At 45.1% G+C, this 22410-nt stretch overlaps 1 protein-coding gene across 10 annotated transcripts in view; it reads right to left on the bottom strand.

Moving 5' to 3' along the window:
* Window positions 1–22020, bottom strand: part of pcbp4 (poly(rC) binding protein 4) — an 85006-nt gene extending 62986 nt beyond the window's left edge. For 2 of the 10 annotated variants that reach the window (XM_059649501.1, XM_048547395.2), the window contains exon 1: window positions 14182–14449. The gene's annotated coding sequence lies outside the window, so the exon portion shown is untranslated. Of the gene's footprint in view, window positions 1–361; window positions 525–13165; window positions 13296–14181; window positions 14450–14922; window positions 14946–21910 lie in introns of those variants that run through there. The other 8 variants (XM_048547393.2, XM_059649500.1, XM_048547396.2 and 5 more) reach the window with 8 other exon arrangements.
* Window positions 22021–22410: the final 390 nt, after the last annotated feature.

The following is a 22410-nucleotide window of genomic DNA, read 5'->3' as shown; positions in this document are numbered from 1 at the left end:
AAATGGGGAGGATGGGATGGGATGGGGGAAGAAGAGAACAGGTACGGGGGGGGGGGGGGGGGGGGGCAGGGAGAAAGTGGAAAGAGAGAGGAAAAAAGAAGAAAAAAGAGGGACATGTGAGAACCCGGTGTGTGGGGGGTGGGGGATGAGAGAACCCGGGTGGGGGGGTAAAAAAAAAAGAGCGGTTGTGGGAGGCAAGAGGTCGGGTGGTTGGAGGGAAGGGGACGGGCCCTCAGCATTGGGGTTGAACGCGCATCTAACCTCACGTATGAAGCCGCCTTGTGCGGCCTAAAAAACCCCCGTCCTTCGCGAGGCCGAGAACTGGGGCGGGGGGGAAATATAATCAATTTCGGGCGTTTACCAGAGTCACAAACCGGTCTCGATTGCCGTTCTCACTCCCGCCGCACGCCCCGAGCGCTGAGAAATTTAAAATAAATAAGTCGTTTTCGCTGTAACTTCCTGCTGCCGAAAAACAGCTCCCGACCTCGCGGCTCGACTGGACTCTGAGCGCGGCTCACGGCACCGCCTCCCGCGATGCTGCCCCTAGCGGCCAGGCCGAGCCTCCCGCGATGCTGCCCCTAGCGGCCAATAGCCACTCCGTCTGCTCGTGTCCCGAACAGCTGCGCCGGGCCTCAGTCCCCTCAGCAGGATGAGGAAAATAGGGTCTAGGCCCGAAACGTCAGCTTTTGTGCTCCTGAGATGCTGCTTGGCCTGCTGTGTTCATCCAGCCTCACATTTTATTAACTGAGGAAAATAACCTGTTCTGTTATTTCTCTATGTGTGGCTTATTGCAGCACTCAGTTCAGGGTTAATCGGTACTTTGTCCTACATCCTTCACCAAAATGTATTATTCATTCCTTAAATAATTTATTTGAATGGAGTGGAGAAGCCAGATTTTTGTTTTCTGTTTCTGTTGTGAACGTGTTTATTGACACTCCTGGTTCCAACATAAATTCAATATCCAAAGACTTAGTTTAAACTAGCACAATCTCCTCGTGATGATGATACACGACCGTGACCAGGCCAGAAACCTGAACTGTGATAGTGTGTCCAGTGTCACTGGAAAGACAAATTGCCCCTTGGTTAAATCAGAACTACTTCTTCCCCTTTACTCAAACAGCAACTCTAATCCAAAAGAAAACATAAGGTAGTCAAACATGAGGTTGTAAGAACACTGCAAGCCAGGCAGCATCTGGAAGAAAGGAGCAGTCAACGTTTCAGGTATTACGCTCCTGCCGTTCTAAGTGGATGTACCATTGAAGAGGATTTTTCTTCCTCTCAGAGGATCATAAATCTATAGAATAAACACAGGGTAAGCTGGAGAAACTCAGCGGGTCTGTACTCTGTGTGGACAGAGAGACAGTTAACATTTCGGTCCAAGGCCATGACTCAGTTCAAAAGACAAAAGGAGTTAAGGGTGGTGAAAGAGGAAAAGAAAAGCAAAAATGGGTATAAATCATGGTGGGAAAGAGAGCGAATGGGTCCTCTCCAGTAAGTGCAAAGTAAAATTCAATGCTCAGACTTTGAGACTGTAAAGTACTCAAGTAAAAAATGAGGTATTGTCCTTGAGCTTGCATCATGCTTTGTTGGAACATTTCAGCAAGCCCAGGACAAATATAAAAGTGACAGCAAGGGATTAGTAGGAACTGCAGATGCTGGGGAATCTGAGTTGACAAGATGCAGAGCTGGATGAACACAGCAGGCCAAGCAGCAGAGGAGCAGGAAGGCTTATGTTTCGGGCCTACACCCTCCTTCAGAAATTCTGAAGGAGGGTGTAGGCCCGAAACATAAGCCTTCCTGCTCCTCTGATGCTGCTTGGCCTGCTGTGTTCATCCAGCTCTACACCTGGTTATTTAAAATGAGAGCAAGATGGTTTATTGAAATGGCATGCAACTGGAAGGTCACTGTCATTCTTACAGACAGAGTTTGGTCTTGCCAATGCAAAGAAGACCTTTGTGGAATCGTCTTGTCAAGATAGCTGCGAGACAGGATCTTTCACTACTTTTAAATCAGAGGTAGATGGATTCTTTACTAACAAAGGAGTCAGGAGTAATTGGGGTAGGTGTTAATTTGGAGTTGAGGCCATAATCATCAGTCATGATCTTGCACCCCTGTTTCACAGTAGAATAGATGGATGTTTGATGACTGGAGTGAACATAGACCAAATAGCACCCTCATGCTCCTAATTAACATGTTTGTATGATTGTACAGTTAGAGCAGATGGGAACTTACTTCAAATTTCTCCTCCACCAAAATTTGCCTGAGCTGCAGTTCCACAATGTTCTGGGTCTTTATTCATGGAATCAATACCAGTGTTCCCCTCATCACCCAGTCTCAGCTGCTCTGTCCATACCCATACTCCCTTCTGTGTTGAAAATTGTCTCTATATTCATGGCACATTTTCCACCCTCCATAAACTTCAAATCATCCAAAGCCTGGCTGCCAAGTCATAACATGCACCACAAAGTCCCATTCACTCCGATAACAGGTTAGGGCACATCTCAGTTGCAAAATTCTTAAATCACATTTCCACATGCCACCATGGCATGTCTCCTTCCCTATTTCAGCTTCCTCCTCCAGTTCCACAGCCTATCAGGATCTCTGCATCCTTCAGTTCTGGTCTCTGACTGTCCTTGTCTTTAACTGCTGCACCATTGATACCATTAGTTTCCTGGATCATAGGCTCTGAAACAAACAATTCCACGCTTCTGACACCTAGTTACCTCTCCCTTCCTTCAGAATGCTCCCTATAGCATATCTCAGAATGTGCAAGTGTCTCCATGTCAGAATCTATTTGAAAATGCTACTATTCAGATATTTTACAGGTACCAAGTAAATGTAAGTTTTATTGCTGAGAGAGGGGGACACTTAATATTTCAGATGGACGTAAAAATGCTCTACAGGAAGATTGGTCATTGGTGTGCCCAGCCCTTATTCCTCTGGAGCAAGTGGTGAGCTGCCTTCAGAACTGCTGGAGTCCATAGTTGGGGGTGGGTAGGTAGGTACACTGTCAGTGTTGGCATGCAGGGAGTCCCAAAATTTAGATCTAGCCACACTGAAGGAATGGCAAAATATTTCCAAGATGGTGAGTAGCTTGGACCAGAATTTGCAGGTGGTGTTCCCATGTATCTGCTGCTCTTAGCCTTCTATATGAGAGAGATTACGGTTTTGGGAGGTGATGTCAGAGAAGCCTTGGTGACTTATTCAAGTGCAATGTATAGATGGTACACGGTTGCCACTGAACAGCAACTGTGAATTGAGTAGATGTTGAAGGTAGTGAATGTGGTGCCAATCAAGCTGCTTTGTCCTGGATGGTGTCAAGCTTCGAGTGTTGTTGAGCCTGCACTCATCCAGGCAAGTGGAAAGTATTCAAAACATCCCTGACTCACACCTTGTAGTTGGTGGACAGGCTTTGGAAAGCCTGGAAGGGGTTCACTCATTGCAGAATTCCTAGCCTCTGATCTGCTCTTGTAACCATAACACTTACATTCAATTTCTGGTCAATGCTAACGCGAGGATTTTGATACGGGAGGTTTAGTCTTGGTAACATTGAATGTCATGGGACGATTGTTAGATTCTTGCTGGAATGGAGCTTACATGACATTGCTGTGGGAATGTTGTGTGTAACATGAAAGCTGGGGGCATAAAGCCCTCAAGCTTCTTTGTCTAAAGTATACATCCTTCAGTATTCAGGTCAGGACTAACCTTCAAAAGATCAGTTGTGGCTCAGTATCTAGCACTCTCATTTCTGAATCAAAGGCTGCAGTATGATAGCACAGTGGTTAGTACTGTTGCCTAACCGCACTCGGGACCCAGGGTCGATTCCACCCTTGGGTGACTGTGTGGAGTTTTCACATTTTCTGTGGCTGCGTGGATCTCCTCCAGTTGCCTCCCACAATTCAATGACATGTAGGTTAGGATGGGTTGACCATCTAAATTACCCATAGCGTCCAGCAATGTGCAGACTAGGTGAATTAGCCATGGGAAATGAAGGGTTATAGGGTAGGCGTGTAGGTCTGAATGGGATCTCTTCGGAGGGTCAATGTGGACTTATGGGCCGAATGGTCTGCTCCACAGGATTCTATGATTCTAAGTCCCATTCTTGTGACAGAACATTCAGGCTGAGTCCTGTTCAGTACTGAGGGATTGCTACACTGAAAAGCTCTATCTATATCAACATGGATGGAAAAAGGTGTCACAGCAATTTTTTTTCTTTAAAAACTGTGGCATTCTTGCCAGTATTCTGGTTCAGTAGTTACCCTTCAACCAGCACACCTAAACAAAAAAAGTTACCTCTCACAAGGATCACTATTTATTTGAGGGAGAATGGAAAGAGTTTCCTGCACATAAACTGACTCCCACAATTCCCCTTACAGTGACTAAACAGAACAGCATCTTGGGGTGTCCTGTTGTCACAAAGTACACTTTATGAACTCTCGGTTTGATTTTGTTTCCAAAGACAGGTGAGTAAAGGATCTGGGATGTTGGAGAACCTGGGGAAGCTCAGTTTCCAGGCATCATTCTGGAACCCAATGTGAGAACTTGGTGGGAGTGATGAAATGGAAGGGGGAATTGACAGGCTGTAAAGATGATGCACAATTTGGAGCCAGCATCAAGGCCCCAGGGACAAGAGTATGGCCGTGAATCAAAGACTCATTAGGCTGCAAAAGTGCAGGATGTGTTCGGGAGGTGGGGGTGGGGAGTAGAATGGGAGAGAATTGCTTGGTTACACAGTGTCAGCCTTTGGGAGCAGTGATGGTATAAATAGAGGGTGTCATTTAGAATAAACCTGTAACTTCTCAATGACTTGAAATGAACAGAACTGTACAAAAGGTGGCAAGGAATCAGAGTGAGGCATTGCATAAGAGCTGGAAGGGGAGGACAGTACGAGGGGCCAGCTAGGATTCAGTGAGCATGGCTTGCTGTGTCCTCATTATCTTTGTTGATGTTGAAGATTCATTGAAAGCTTTAACAGGCTTAATAACCGACAACTCTAATCACAAGAGACAGGAATAAAAATAGAAGTCTGTTTCCATTCAGACATGTGAGCGTGGGTTGCAATTCAGACATTTCCATACAGCTCACTTAAAACCAAAGAGCTGGTAAAGCTGCACAGAAAGACAGGGTGAGAGAGAGAGAGAGAGAGCTACTGGTGGCAAGTCCCTATGCTGATGCTACCTATTCACACAAAGCATTGCCGTAAAAGGATGACAGTGAGGAGCAGGATGGCAACTGGTTTTTGAAGAAAGAGAGATAGGCAGTAGGTCACATAAAAGGAAGACAGAGCTTAGAGTGAGAGTGGTACAGACACATTTCTCTCGCGCTGTGCCTATGGAAACCAGGTTGAAATGAGGCAGATTTGTCAACAGTTGCAGTCCAATGGGCACCTAATTCCCATCATATGGCTCAATGCCTAGAAACAGCAAAGTTCACAGGCTTAAAGACCCAGACCATCTCCTCTGGTATTAGTCAAAGACACACTCCCAATAACGAGCCTCCTCTGTTGGACTGGGTCCACACACTACTTGCCATGTTTGAACCTGTTTTCAGAGTTGGGAAGGGAGGGGAAGAGTCTGGACAAATTGTTATTTGAAAATCACCAGCAAATGCCAACACCAATCTCCCACCCAAAAAACATCCCATCCCCTCTGCTATCCACCATACCCCACTTAAAAGGCTAACAGATCGAAAGAACAGTAAGCGTCAGCTAGCTATTCCACCATAAAAGGGCATCACAGCCACATCCAAACCTTACCCCCTAACAGGGCCAAGGTCAACAGATCTGGAGCAGAAACATTTGAACAAAAGGAAACCTTTCATTTCCTGGAAGCTGTTCTGGGGATGCTCTATTTGCTCATCCTTGCTCCATATCCCTTCGATACAATTGTGAGGATTCTTGACTCACCACAACACAAAAAGGGAGGGTATTCGGTCCATCAAATCTAGATTGTTGTCCAGAAAGATGATCTAGTTGGTGTCACTACCCACTTGGTCCCCAAGGCCCCTACAATTTTATTTACCTCCATCCAGTTTTCATTCATTCCAGGTTAATCCCACTTTCTACGTAAAACATCCTCCTCATATTCACCCTCCCACTTCTTTACACAAAGTTTTAAATCTGAGTTTCCTACTCCTTATACTGTAATCTCTTTGGAAGACAGTTTCCTCATCTTCCTTATGCAAACCAGTCATAAACCTAATCAAGTCATACAAAGTTCTCTTCAATTTCCTTTGCTCCCCCAGAACTGCAGCCTTTTCAATCTAATCTTATGACTGAAACCCCTAACTGCTGTAACCACTGGTAAATTTCCTCCTTACCACCTCAAGGACACACTCAGCCAAACCTGTGATGATCAGAACTTGGGGCAGTTCTGTAGTCGGGGCCCAACCAGAACGTTATAAAAACGTTCGGCATCAGGAAGCCTCAAGCATTTTCTCCAAGTTGCTGCCCTACAACCCCACCTACACAGAGATCTCAGACCCGGGTACTGCTCCTGGCTCAGAAATCAGCTTCGCACTCCACAACCCAAAACCAGGAGCCCCCACCCCCATGCTGGGGTATCTGTTACCCTCCCTGAACATTTTCCACACAGTCAAAGAGACCACCATATAGGGATCTCAATGGAGCCATTTGTAGCAGTGCCACAGAACGAGTGGGATAATTGTGTTTCAGATCACAGGCAAGGTCAGCATTTGTTGCCCCTACCTAACTGCCTTTGAACTGAATGGTTTGCTTGGCCATTTCAAAGCTCAGTTAAGAGTCAACCAGATTGCTTCGGGTATGGAATCACATAGACCAGACCAAGAAAGGACTGTGGTTTTCTTCCCTAAAGATGATATGAACCAGATGGTTTTTCACAACTATCGCCAATGATTTCACAATAGTCATTACTGAAACTTGTTTTAAAATTACCAATTTTTTAAAAAAAACTAATTGAATTGAAATTCATGCTGCTGCGGAGGAAAGTTAAAATTTTCTCTCATAGTATTGTCAAGTCAGGTTACAAAGTGACTTCAAAGTGAAGGCTACTGCAGCAGTTGGCTGCCTGTGATCCGTTCAGTCAAGGCAGCATCATATTACAGTTACTAACAGAATCTCTAGGGGCAGAAGAATTCAATGACGTAAGACCTGCCTGTGCCACAGACAGCTAAACCTTTCCTACTCCCTACTCCTACTCATCCTTTTCACAACTCATTCGCCCTATCACTTCTTACACAAGCTGTATTCAAGAGCTATCACATACAGATACCAGACAGAAGGTGGGAAGTCACAAAACAATCATTTCCACAGCAATGTCTGAATTTCCGAATGGTACAGGGCCCAGCATTTGCACAACAACAACTTACACAAACATAGCACCTTCAGCATGGTGAAACACTCCCCTGGCCACTTCACAGCAGCATTATAAAAATAACATTTACATCAAGCCACATAGGAGATATTGGGTCAGATGACCAATCGCTCAGCCAAAGAATGTTTTAAGGAGTGACTTAAGGAAGAAAAGCGACACAGAGCCAAAGTACAGGGGAGGAATTTCAGAGTGAGAGGCCATGGGGACTGAAAGCTGATGGTGGGGCAATTAAAAATCGGGATGCTCGGAGTTGGGGAGGGTAAGTGCAGAATTAAAGGTGCACAGATATCTCAGTGGTGTGGGGCCCAAAGGAAATTACGGAGATAGGTGGGGCAAAGCCATGGAGGGGATTTGAAAACAAAGGATGAAAATTTTACATTTTGAGACATTGCTTGAGCAGGAGCTGGTGTAGATAAGCAAATGCAGAAAAGATTGATGGAGAGGACTCCGTGAGAGTTAAGATGTGGGCAGCTTAGTTTTGGGTAACCCAAAGGTTACAAGAAGTAGAATTGTGGGATAGTCAAGACTCAGGGCAACGTAGGTGTGGATGACGATTTCAGCATCAGCTAAGGATTTCAGGTGATGGTTTGGAGGTAAAAATAGGCCAGAAGCTCATCTCAAACATCAAATGTGACACCCAGGTTTGTATTACACTGATTACAGGCCACAAGGCCATGGGATTGTTTAAATGTAAAGACTGGGTTCACCAATAGCATAACAAACTGTCGTAACTAGGTTTCTAGTTGGTGGGGGAAGTCTCTCACACATGCAGGCCCAACCAGCACATCATGGAGGATGGTAAACAATAGTGGTCTCAGAAGAACAATAGATTACTCCTGTCAACTGAACATGGAGCAAAAGGTTGTGAAGAATGTGTTTGAGAAGGAGGAAAAGCCCACAGATGCTGTGTGTTTTTTTAAAAATACTGGAACTCAGGAAATAAGCTCCATTCAACCAGTGAGCATGCCAGCTATTCATGCATACTACCTCAATGCCACTGACCCACAAACCTAATCCCCACCCCACAACCGGAATCTTGTATCTAGAACTCCATTGATCTCGGTCTTGATGGCTGTGCTTCCAGTGATTGAGATGAAGAATTCTCATGCCCTCCCAAGTGAGAAACCCCTCTCCTCACAGTCCTAAAATGGCTGTCCCTTATGCTGAGACTGAGTTTCCTGGTTTGAAACCCCTCTCCGTCCAGCTAGGGAGGCAACTTTCCTACATACACCTTAGCAATCCCTGTAAGAGTGGAGATACTGTTGAGGAGGAGTTGGATTGCTTTATGATGGACTTTTGTCCTCCCATGATGTTTCTGATATCTTAGGAGCACAAAAGCTGACGTTTCAGGCCTTGACCCTTTTGGCCCTGTGTCCATCCAGCTCCACACTGTTATCTTGGATTCTTCAGCATCTGCAATTCCCATTGTCTCTGATCACAACGTTTCTGATATCGGTGAGTTTTAAAGATGGCTTTTCAAGCAGATGTACCATCCATCCCCCAACTTTCAAGGAGCCTGGTGTCATTTTGCAGCCTCAGCACTTTTTCTCGTTGGGGTTGGGAGTCAGTGTATCCACTCTCCCAGTGAACCCCAAGCAGCAGAGCTGACCAATGAGTTTTTTTTTAAAATCCAGTCTCAGGCCCTGACACTGAAGTCCTGCCTATAGAAGATCAATGGCTTCTGGGTCCCTCAGATCATTTGTCAAAGCCTACTAAGGAGTCCTAATTATGAGACTATAAGTTTTTTTTGGTCTCACAGGGAGAGGGAGCTGCTCAGAGGCAAAGTCAAGGGTATGGCTTTCAGTAGCCAAGCCTCCTCACCACTCCCCACATGAAACACATGCACAGAATCTATGTTAACAAAGTGTGAAGCTGGATGAACACAGCAGGCCATGCAGCATCTCAGGAGCACAAAAGCTGACGTTTCGGACCTAAATGTCAGCTTTTGTGCTCCCGAGATGCTGCTCGGCCTGCTGTGTTCATCCAGCTTCACACTTTGTTATCTTGGATTCTCCAGCATCTGCAGTTCCCATTATCACTGATCACAGAATCTATGTACCAGTCTGGGGATAAAGGAAGCTTCCCTCTCCTAAAACAGCAGGCTATTCACCAGTCAATAAACAAGCCACTTTCTGTCTTCAAGTAGGTGAGATAGTTGAGCTAGTGACACACCGAGGCCATCAGTTGACGACTTAGAAACCTTCATCTCTGGAAAATCCAGAAAGCCCCGCCATGGCATTCTCCTTCAATTGCTGAGGTGGAGAGAATGAGGAAAGTACTTCTCTAGGCCAAAGGCAAATATTTGGGCATTTCTTGCCACTTCCACCAAGGGAAAAAAGTTGTGCTCTATTATTCTTCCCCTAAAATCATTCATTAATTTATAGGCTGATGCCTTGACAATCTGAACAGGTCAGCAAAGTACTAACTCAGATGTCCCAGTACGTACACATCTTTACTCCAATTTCTGTTGCACAGGTGAGTTCCATGGGCTGATGTCCTATTCCTTCCTGCTCTATTTCTTATGATCCAAAAATACTACGTGCAACAGAATACTTTGTGCAAGAATCATTACATCATCAAATCTCTAAAGCCAAGACAACGTGACCAGTCATACTGTTCAACGAGTGGGGATTAATTGCAAATACTTTGTATTAAGGTCAAGTTTTCTTTCACTACAATACTTACGTACGAAAAACAAGTCAATATGATCATCTGGCCCAAACCATCTCCTCCCACAGACTACTGTTTCAGGCCCAGTCACAATGTTAGTGATATTGTCCCTGGACTAGTAAAGGTCCAGGTAATATTCTGGGGCCCAATTCAAGTGCCACCACTGCAGATAGTAGAATTTTAATCCAAAAACAAAAACAATTCTAGATTTAAGGCTTAATGGTCACTATGAAATATTGTCAATAGCTATTTTAAAAAAAAACAAACAATGTTTGGTTCACTACTAGTCTGTCCTAATGGAACTTCAGACCCATAATGTGGTTGACTTCCAACTACTCTCTGAAATGGCCTAGTGAGCCATTCTGTAATCAAACCAATAAACCGTTGTTGTTGTACTACAAGTATTTTAAAAAGGCAGCTTGCTATCACATTCTCCAGGCCAATTAGGGATAGGCAATAAACGGTGGCCCAGGCAGCAAAGTGCACATCCTCTGAACGAATGTATAAATACATGGTCAAGACAAGTTAGACATTCAGCAAACCAGACTCCCGCAATCCATCCTGATGCCATCTCAGTTCATCTTGGCCAGTGCCACAGCTGGATTGCTGCAATTGATTTTATTAAGCTAGAGGCACCTGAAAGGCATCCCAATGTAACTGAAGATACTAATCCATCTCATCCCAGTTCTGACATCATGCCTACCTACAGCATCCCCAACTTATTCTTCTTTATTCATTCACGGGATGAGGGTATCTCTGGCAAGGCAGCATTTATCGCCCAGAGGGCAGGTAAGAGTGAACCACACTGCTGTGGGTCTGGAGTCACATGTAGGCCAGACCAGGTAAGGATGGCAGTTTCCTTCCCTGAAGGAAATTTGGGAGCCAGTTGGGTTTTTCCCGACAATCAGCAACGGATTCACAGTCTGTGTTAGACTCTTAATTCAGTTTTGTTTTTAAGCTGAATTCCCATTCCACCATCCGCCTTGATGGGATTCAAACTCTGGTCCACAGAGCGTTATCAGTGACTCTGGATAAACAGTCCAGCAATAATGCCATTAGGCCATCACCTTTCCTGGACACAATACTCTAGCTGAGGCTTAACTGGTGTTTTACAAAGATTTCACCAAGTATTGACTGAAGGAAACATCAGGAATAAGCAATGAAGTTAGTAAGATGCTAAAAACAAATTTGATAGGTACACTGCAAGAAACATTAGTCACACTGTTTTTAGCTTTAGGTGTTAAAGTGAGACTGGATACAACTATTACACAGCAAGAGTTGCTTCACACTGCGGCATTTGAGAGACTGATAGAAATTAGTGCTGTCTGGTTAATATCACATAATTGAAGCAGCCAGTCTCCATTCCCCTTGTTTTCTGGCACTCTAATCGTAGCTCACTCTTAAATAATCCCTCGGGTTTCTGACGGCTAAAGCAGCTTTTGCCTGATTTGTCTAACTCTGCTTCCCGTCTGTTTAATTATACACTCACAGAATATAGCACTAATCCCTGTCACAACCTTCTGTGTTCTGTGCCATCTGCAAGAGAAACAGGAAGAGACGCAGAAACAGAGACAGAGCGGGGTTGAGAGAATCAGAAGGGCCGGGGGAAGAGAGAGGGAGGGAGAGAGTTGGGGAGAGGAGGAATCAGAAGGAAGAGAGATGAGGGAAGCTGAGAGGGAAGAGACATGGGGCTGGAAGAGAAATGGAATAGAGAAAAGGTAAAGACAGCAATGGGTTGAGTGGGGGGAGGGGGTAAAAGAAAAATGATAGAGAATATTTGAACAGGAATGAGATGCAAGAGGGAACACAAGCAATATAGGGGAAGTTACAGCAAGAATGAGGGAGGATAGGGAAGAGAAAGAGGGAAGGAAAGGCAAGAGACAGACAGCAAAGAAGGGAAAGGAGAGAGACAATGGAGGGGAAAGGAAGGAAAGAGATGGGAAAGAAAGAGAGGGGGGAGGGAATGAAAGAGGTAAAGGTGGGAGGGAGGAGAGTGTTTGTTTCAATTGGTGGATTAGCTGGTGTGAATCCATTTGGTGCTAACAGCAATGGAGTCAAATACCCATTGAAGATGGGGTGTACTTGGACCCTCCTTGTGCACAGAGATCACAGCACCATGAGTGAAACCCAACATCAGGCAGAGAGCTCAAGAACTTCCTTACTTTGGGCAGGTGAGGGAGGAGCACTAGACAGTGTGTGGAGCAGCCTTCATAGGCATTGAGGCTATTGTGCTGACTCAGATAAAACCAGTTAGTTCAGTACAAAGAAGCACCCTAGGGCTTGCTAAGTCATGCTGACAGGTCAGTTATCCTGGGAAAAATCTATTCAAGATTTTATCATTCCCTGAGCCATTCCAGGATTCTCCTCGAGCAGTCTGCCCATCACACAGCACAGTTTACAGTCTTCCTGCCTAATCACCAGAATCTGCACTTTTCACTGTCTCAGGACACCCAAACACGCCAAAGCCAGTGAAGGATTTCTCAAATGCGTCACTCTTGCACTGCTGAAAACACACCAGCCACTGCACAGCAAGATCCCACAACGGGATGTCAATTGGAAAATCCTTTATTTTGATGGAGGGGTGAATATTGTCCAGCACACTCATGGCAAAATCCCTGCCCTCCTTCGAAATTGTGCTGTGGGCCCTTTTACGTTGAGGAAAAAAAAAGAGTTAAAAAATTAACGTGCTATTAGAAAGACTGCACCTCAGACAGTGCAGCACTCAATCTGTAGTGCCAGCCTGCAAATCTGTCCTGAGGCCCCTGCTGTGTACACTTAAACAACACAAAAATATTGGTTCAGACAGGAAGTGCTGACACTACATTCAATCATAACGTAAAACTCTCGGACGACCCACGTGACGAACGTGGTCAGGAAGTGCCATCCTGTCCATCCTTCCTGGATCTGCCCCCTCCCCCCCAAAGTGAAGGGGACTTACAGTAATTAACCAAGTTTTGAAACCCGGTGGTAGACGAAATCCCCACCCGACCCCTTCTCTATTTTCCCGAACGGGTCTGTTGATTTACGACGGTGAATCCAGGCCCCTTCCAGTTGCAGTCCCTGTCCCCCACCCCAAGATACCGAAGTGACCTGGTTTATAGATCAGGCGCCACGTTGACGGTGCACAGACCGACCGCAATGACCTTTCGGTTTATCCTTCAGCTCGGGTCAGTTTATCCGCGTTGCTGGGATCCACTTTAGCAGCGGAAAAAAAAGAGAAGGAAGGATGGATCTCCCAGGTTCAAGTGATCTCTCGTTCACACAATGGAAACGGCGGGGAGGAGGTTCCTGCTTCGGATGATCCCTGCCTCCCCCTAGACCCCTCCCCTTGATCTGCCTTTTTTTTCCTCCCCCCCTCTCCCTCCCTCCCACTAAGGCGACAAAAGACGACTCCTCCCGGGACATCTGCTCCTAGTGACGATTACAGCCGAGCATGGGTTTTAAAAGATTCTCAAGACTCTGCCACGGATAGATGCAACCGCAGCGTTTACACTCCCTCAGCAAAAAAAAACTAGGGTCTCTTTTAATACTGTTTCTGTTTAAGAGTCAGACACACACACACGGGGCATACGAATGAGTGAGCAAACAAACGATTTTAATTTTTTTTTAGAAAGTGGAGGTGGGGGCCGCACAGCGATTTCACTTCCATCAAAAAAAAGACTTCCGAGTGAAGCTGATCAAATACGAATGCGGCGGGCGATGATGCCTCACAGGATTTAGCCTTTGCCGCAGTTCAAGAACCCCTCAGAGACAAGGTCCCACAGGAAGGTGAACACAGCCTTTGCTGGAGCGCCTCGATTGGCGCAAGCCCTCCGGAGTCGGGAAGGGAGCGAGCGGTTTAGGGAGAGAACTCCAGTCGCTTGGCCACCCTCGACAGCGGATTAACATCAAGGGGGGGGGGGGGGGGAGGACGCCCAGAGAGATCTTGAGAGGATTATAGGGCTGGAGAAAGTAATGGGGATACCACACGGTCAGGTTTAGGTTTGGGTTGGGCGGGGTAAAAGAGGTTGCGGGGGCTGGTGGAAAAATCCGGAACGCAGAGAACGAAGCGAAATTTCTTTCCGTCCCAACGCCCCACTCCCAGCTTCAATCCCACTCCATCCGGGGCAGATCCCGTCCTGTTTACCCCCAACTCCGCAGTCCAAGAGACTATGCCTACCTTAGCTTTCGAAATCAAAAGAGAGGATTGCCTTCTGCTCAGTCTTCGCTGCTTGCTATCCCAAACTTACTTCCTGGGGTTGAGTTGAGTTGAGTTTCACACCATGAGGCAGCACTGAGAAGATACCGGCGATGACGCGTCTCACTCAAATCTACTGTTCCGCTAAAATTAACAAAGAGAGATAAACCCCTCCCCCCTCCTCCAGTCTCGAAGATGGGCGGTCACTGAAGTTCCTGCTTCTATTAACCCTTTAGGAGTCAAAGGCGACCACCGGTAAAGTCGGCCACAGCGATTCTGCAATGGTTCATTCAATCTTGCTCAATAATGTTGGGGGTTGGGGGGTGAACACCACACCCCCGCCCCCGCCACAGATCACAGATTGGGGTGTGAACAAAACCAGACAGCAAAACAAGTCGCAGGAATTGAGCGGCACCTCCATTTGTTTTGAGAGTGGAACAAAACAGATTTCTGAGAACAAAAGAACCATCTGCAAAGAAAATTGACAAAGCAAGACGAGGGAAAGAACCAATTCGGATTTAGACCGTAAAACCCGTCGGGTGTGCTCCACAATTCAATGAAATCACGATTAATCTGAAAATGCACAGCTCCACTTCCCTGCTTTATCTAATTACCCTTGATTCCCTTACCGATAAAACAAAACTATCTTCGCCTTGAAAATGCTCAACAGTCCTAAATGGTAAATCCACCCAGTCACCACCATCAAAAAAAATTTATCCTCACCTCTGTTTCAACCCTTTATTCTGGGATTATGCCTTCTGCTCTTGGACTCTCCCACGACGTAAACAACCTTTCTGTATCAAAGACAGAGGTCACTGGAAAAGCTCAGCAGGTTTGGCAGCATCTGTGAGGAGAAGTCAAAGTTAAGGTTTCAGGTCTGGTGACCCTTCCTCAGAACCTTTCTGTTTCTACCCAGTCAAGACCCCTAAAAATCATATATGTTTCAAAAAGATCATCTCTCATTCTTCCAAATTCCAATGATATTCAATCTGTCCTCATAAAATAGCCCCTCCACACCCAGGATCTGCCTAGCAAAACTTCTTTGGGCTACCTCCAATGGCATTATATCTTACTCCGGATAAGGGGCCCAACAATTTTCACAGTATTCTGGCTGTAGTCTGACCAATGCCTTATATGGTTTTAGCAAACCCTCACAATTTTTAATAAAAATAAATTACTGTGGATGCTGAAAGTCTGAGACAAACAGTGAATGCTGGAGAAACTCAGCAGGTTTTGCACAGAATCATAGAATCATACAGTACGGAAGAGACCATTTGGCTCATCAAGTCTATACTTGTTCCCTTTTTCTTTTTGAATAAGAGTATTACATTGGCAATTTTCCAGAATCTGAAGAATTTTGATGGACTCCTACCAAAGGATCCATTACCTTTGTAGTTACTTCCTTTAAAATCCTAAGATGTAACCCATAAGGCCCAGAGGACTTATTGGCCTTTAGCCCGTTTGTTTCTCTGGTTCATTTTTTTCAGTGTTAGTTATTGTATTTATTTCCTCGCCCCTTCGTCTATGTGTGTACATCTGTATCTCTGTGTCAGTCTCTAGGTGGGGGTTATTGTCCTAGGTGGGGTAGGTATGAGCCCATGGGGGAAGGGATGGTTAGTATCCTGTGTGGGGAGGGGTGTATATTCCTGTCCTATAGGAGAGCTGTTAATGCCCCCTGTGGGGGAGAGGATTGGTGTCCTATGTGTGGACGGGTGGCTTGTGTTAGTGTTCAGTGTGAGGGAGGGGGTCGGTGTCCCAAGGAGAGGTGGTTAATGTCCTGTAGTGGGACAGGTGTTTGGGTCCTGTAGGGCTTAGTGTTCAATGTGGGAAGAGCATGTTATTGCCTGATGTGGGGGAGGGGAGTTAATGTCCTATAAGGTGGGGATGCGGGGCGTGGTTAGCATTGTTGGTGTCCTGTGCCAGGAGGGAGGGTTAGTGCACCATGTGGGGAGGGGTGTGTCAGTGTCCTGTGTGGGAGAGGGGGTGTTTGTGTCCTGTGTGAGGGCTGGTGGCGGGGGGTTAGTGTCCTGTGTCGGGACAATCTGATAGTGTCCCATTTATGGGGAGGTGTTTGTTAGTGTCCAGGGTGGGGAGGCAGGGAGATCGGTGCCCCACCTGGGGAGGGGGTATGTTTCCAACAATTATCTCATCTACAGTGCAATCAAGCAGCACCTGCTCAGCAATAATCTCCTTAATGACGCCCAGTTTGGGTTCCGTCAGGGCCATTCAGCTGCTGATCTCATTACAGCCTTGGTTCAAGGGTGGACAAAAGAACTGAATTCCTCAGGATAGTGTCCTAGGACCAACCATCTTCAGTTGCTTTATCAGTGACCTTCACTCCCTCATAAAGTCGGCTGTGGGGATGTTTGCTGATAATTGCACAATGTTTAGTGCATTCACAACTCCTCCGATACTGAAGCAGTCAGTGTTCAAGTGCAACAAGATCTGCACAATACCCAGGCTTGGGTTGACAAGTAGCAAGTAATATTTGTGACACACAAATGGCAGTCAATGACCATCTCCAATAAGAGATAATCTAACCATCAACTCCTGACATTCAGTGGTATCCTTCTACTCTCTTTCTGGCAGATGCTTTTTAGCTTTTCACCTTTACATTCTTCCCCTGAGAAAGGAGTGTGTAGTGACATTATGGAAGGAGTTGCGAGTATATTTAAACCAAAAGAGTAATATTGTTGCTTTTGTTTGTTGTTGATGACCCCCTGAGGAGGAGAGGTGGGGTTTCAGTTCTGACGGGTGGGGGTGGGGGTCGTGGAAACATCCCTTCATGGCCATGCCCATCTTTATTCTGGCCAATGGTTGGTGCTATCTATATAGGGAAGCTTTTAAAAGATTCCCACTAAACAGACTGGAGTTAAATCTTTTGTTTCCATTCACAGGAACACATGGGGACAGTGGAAGTGTGGAGAAGCAGGTATTTGAACTCTTTCCCCTCTGTATTATAGACTGACGCAGGCTAAAAGATATAGTGTACAATACCCACCATCACCCTCAGCAAAGACACCTGCAGGGTCGCATTGACCAGTTTTGTTCTAGATTTCATGATTCAAAGGCGCAAGATGCAATTCATCCTTGAAAGCCTGTTCAATATGATTGCACATGTGCTGAACCTCAACTCTTTTCTCCATAAACCTCAAAACACTGACCTGCCAAAAAAAGTCAAACAGTTAATCCTCGGCTGGAGAAGGTCAGCATTTACTATCTTTCAAGTGAGGAATCTTCCAGATTTCCACAGCTCTGCATGAGAGATTGCTGGATCCCTAGCAGACTGTGGAATTCTGTTTTGTCAGACAGTGCACTTGGACCAACATGTGGACAAATGAGATAGTAGGAACTGCAGATGCTGGGGAATCCAAGATAACAAGGTGTGGAGCTGGATGAACACAGCAGGCCAAGCAGCACCTTAGGAGCAGGTAAGCTGACGTTTCGGGCGTAGACCCTTCTACATATCACCATACACATATTGTTCAGGGGACTTGCAAGTTTCTGCTAAATCTGATTGTGAATACTCCTTGAACAGTGACAAAAGAAGTTACAGGTTCATCTTGAAGAAAGCATGGAGACCAGAAACGTCAACTCTTGCATTTAGTAAATGCCTATGTGACTGAATCCCCTCCCACCATTCAAAACAGACCTTTCCCTTTGAAACCCAACTCCTGCTTTGTGATCCCACAAGGGAGAAAGGAATCAATGATGTTGACAGGGTAAGACAAAGTAGGGTGGGAGGAGCATGATGTTGAATGTGATCTGTTGGACAATCTATACTATTAGATTTGTGTAACTGAGTCTTCCAGTCAGTGAAAGCTTGGCAACCTTCCAGGAGTACTAAGGAGCCTCCAGCAATTAAAGATTAATGCCTTGGACAGGGCTGAAAGCAATGCAGGAGAAAAAATAATTGGTGCATTAAAGAGATTGAATTTTTTTCTGTTTTCAGAGAGCACTTAACTTTATTAGTTATAAAAATATTTAAGATGGGGGTGGGGATAAGGAGAAGGGCTGCTTGATGGACAAGTGGCTGAAGAAGGAAGGTCCACGATTATGTTCAGGGGTAGCCATTATACCATGTAGAGAAATATCTCCGTGAGACTGACAGACCATCAAGAATGTAACCTTCCCAGTGAATCCATTAACTTGGCTCACATTCTTTTCCCACCAGAATAATGAACTTTGGGAATAGCTGCCATGGATGTTGATTCACTGGAATTGCCCCCTCCCCACCCCCAAAGTTGTGTACTTGTCCGTCATTCTATGTACATTAACATTGTCCAATTTCAAATCTAGGATTTTCCTGGCCTTTTGTGTCTCATTGTAGCACTGACATATAGCAAATGTGAGGTTTTAGAAGACAATGCTAAAAAGAGAAAGGAAGACAAGGCTTTTTAGGACTGAAACACAGAAAGCCAGCTTTAGAAAGGAAACAACAAATTGTAGAGCATGGGAAGAGAGAGCTGATAGGTTGGGCAATTGTTGAACTGTGAACTGTTTTAGTTGACTAACTAAATTAAAATAAGGTAAGTTGATTCTAGTCGGCCATGTGGATGCAGCAGGGAATGTCTGTCGCTATTGCCCCTTTTCCCGATGAGGAAAGGACATTGTATAAACATATTCCTTTTAACTACAAAGCACAGAACCCTGCGTCTAAATACGTTTAGCCTCATGCAATGAATTACACAGTCAGGCTGATTGGTAATCATAAAATACTTTCTGGTATAATTCTTAGCAGAGTCACAGTTATTTAATAAATGTTGTGCAATCACAGAATCACATATAATGATGGATACTACAATGTTGGACACTATTCTGAGTTTTGCAAGCATAAGCTTGATGAACACGTCTGGCATACTGCATTATACTGAGCTCCACATCAAGTATCCTCCAACCAATCAGCACCTTCTGCTCAAACTGTATAAATTGCTGTTCCCTTCTTCAAGTTGATTTTCCTGCATTTAAATCCTGATGAGTGCAAGCCAAAAAGCTTCAACTGCATGTGTCTTTTTAAACCAAAACAATTTCTTGGTGTCTACCAAACAATTATTTTTATAAGATGGTTACATTTTGGGACTGTCTGTAACTTAAGATAAAATGAAGGCAGAGTGGTATGTGACCTGATTTGAATTCCGCTGACAGCAAACTGGATTGTTAAAGGGGTCCCTGGTTGTTTTACTGGGAAGATATTCACATTTGTTTAGGCAATGATAGATTGTGTTAAAGATGAATAGACTGTTAGTCTCCAAGTCTCAAGTTTGAGGATGCCAGGTTATACATTTTTTTGCTTTGAACTAGTTACTTGAGTCCAAGAGTTGGAGACTGAAGATGAGCTAATGGGACATTTCTATCTGGCTGGATACAAGAAGGCTCATGTGATTCATGCTGCAACGGAGATCGACCTTGAGAGAGGAGCAGTCTACAGAAAGCCATTTGTAGGACTGGGTTACTTTCTTTCAAAAGATATCCCTGAAGTTCGCAGTAGGTCAGTCTGCCAGAATCGAAGAGGAAGCGAAACAGAGAGATTAGGAAAGGATGAGTTTCTATGGTTAACCGTGCAGGAATGCAGATGGAACCTCAGGCTCAAATTAGAAAGGCCAAATTTTTAAGGATTCAAAATGAGGTTGAAAGATTTGCTTAACTTGAGTTGGGGAGAAAATGTCCAGAAAGCTTCTGGAAATGAAGAAAACTGGCAGAAATACAACAGAAGGATTAAATTTTGAGCGTGAGTTCCATTGATTAAGCCCAAATACCATACAGAATTGAAAGTGACGAAGGACAATTTAATTGTGTTGCTTAAGATAACTAAAAGAGTTGAAAGGGCAGATAGAGAGAAATGGTTGTCTCTGGTGGGAGAGTTGAGAGCAAGACAGTATAAAATTGAAGCCGAACAACAGAAGGATAATATCAGAAAGTATTTCTTCACAAAAGGTATAGAAAAAACTTTGACCTTTCACTTTGTAAAGGCTGTGGACACTGCAGGTCAATTCAAAATGTTTAAACTCAGAAAAATAAGAGTTAGGTTGCCAAGAATATTGAGGAACAAAATAAAGTGCAGCTACAGACCAGCTAATAGCTAATTGACAGCCTACTCTTGGTCTTACATTTCCAAAGGAGAGAAAATTGGACAAAGAATGAGTGAGGAGGAGAAGGAAATGGTGAGGATCAAATTTCTGAAGACATCAATGATCCCAACAGCTCAATAAAATAGCTACGTTGCATCCAACTCCAAAAGGATAGAGAACTCTTGCATTTATATATTACCTTTCATGACCGCAGGATGTCCAAATCGCAAAGCTAATGAAGCACTTTTGAAATGTAATTGCTGTTGTAACACAGAGGATGCAGGTTTACGGCAGCATCCCACAACAGCAATTAGATCAATGGCTGATTTCGGTCAATGGCTTAGTGCTTCCAGGAGAATTCAAAATAGTCCTGTAGGATTGTGTGTGTCCAGATGGCCTCAGTTTAGCATTTCACTCAGAAGACAGCGCCTCTGATAGCACGGCACTCTCATAATGTTACATTGGAGCATCAGTTTAAGCTTGACCCTGCAAATGTTTCACTTAGAGGCAGAAGCCAAGACTGACAGTTTCCATATAACAGCACTGCCCCCACCACTCTGGCCTCTCACCCTTTCTGAACAGGAATGCGACAACATGACACCCACAAGGATCAGGAGACAGGGAAGACCATCCTCCCCGATGGAGTGTGTAGCCAGCTTGCAATGGTGAGTGGAGTCAGTGAGCACTTTAGGTTACAAAGGCAAACAGCAAAGTTTTATTTTAGAACAGTGGCTGTGGAAGCCTCCTGATGAGAATGGTTGGGAGCCAGTGTTTAAATGGAAGGAAATGAGGGCCTTGATCCTCATCAACTGGGATATTTATTCCTACTGTCACCATGGAAACATCACCAAGCTCATCTCTTCAACTCTGGGAGTTTTGTCCCAATTGAAGCAGAATGCCTAGGTCTAGCTCTCATTGAAGCTCAATTCCCTCATACCCAAGTCAGAGAAGTGTCTTCCAGGCCACAGCTCACACTCCAGTACAGGGCACAAATTGAGAACTAATTGAACTAAAAGTAATCATTTCTATCTTTCTACCTAATAAGTAAAGCCACCATCCTCTCCGAACATTGACCATACAGGATCCCATTGCTGGTCCAGACTTCCATCCCTTTGTCCCTCTCAAGCATAATACCATTCTGTAATTGCATTGTCCCTTAAGCTTCAAATGACCATATTCCAATCAGATTTCATTCTGTCAGCCCCCCTTCCTTTTATATTGCTGCCAATTGAAGCTGGGGATCAACTAGTCTCTGATTCAACTAGTTAAAACTGAATCTGGGGAATCAATGAATCTCCAAAATTCCTGATTAATCGGATTAAAACTCACTTGGCAAACACGTTGAGGTGTCAGGCTGCTTACCTCGGGGTTACTCAATACAGGGAAGAGTTAAGCTGCATCCCTCTCGCCTGCTGCTGTGATGAGAACAATGAGACACTTTTCACTTTGCATTGGCTTCTGTGTTTGAGGCCAGGCACAACACAGGGCCTGAGTCCTGCTGCTGTGGATGCTCGCTGAAGAACGCAATATTCCTGACACTGACTGACTAGACATCAGCTCTGCCCATCCAAAAAAAGGCTGAGCTGGGTTACAATCAGCTGCTCAAACTGCAGCAGCAGAGGCTACTGTTCAATCCAGCTTACCCGTCTGTGAGGCTTCCTGAATCGCACCCAGCCTTCTCGTTTGCTCTCCTCTTGGGCACTATCTAGTGCTGCGCCCTGTTTCTGACGCCCATTGCATCAAAGAAACACACAGCTGACAACAGACAATACACTACAGGCAACACCATCTGTCACTGGTGCCTGACCTCCCCCACCTACCCCCAACCCACCTCCCCCTGCCAAGGAAACAGAAACAACAAGAGAGGGAGACATCTGTGCTCTAGTCCCCTCCCTCCTGACAGGGACCCCAGCAGAGAAGCTCAGTTAGATTTACAGATAAAACTGGGTTAAAAGCTCCAGCCATTTCAAGTGGAGGCCAGAGATAATGGGAACTGCAGATGCTGGAGAATTCCAAGATAATAAAATGTGAGGCTGGATGAACACAGCAGGCCAAGCAGCAACTCAGGAGCACAAAAGCTGACGTTTCGGGCCTAGACCCTTCATCAGAGAGGGGGATGGGGAGAGGGAACTGGAATAAATAG

The sequence above is a fragment of the Stegostoma tigrinum genome, chromosome 11 (genome assembly GCF_030684315.1).
Source record: "Stegostoma tigrinum isolate sSteTig4 chromosome 11, sSteTig4.hap1, whole genome shotgun sequence".
Taxonomy (NCBI): Eukaryota; Metazoa; Chordata; class Chondrichthyes; order Orectolobiformes; family Stegostomatidae; genus Stegostoma; species Stegostoma tigrinum.
Note: the sequence above shows the minus strand (reverse complement) of the source record. Positions and strands in the feature narration are given on the sequence as shown.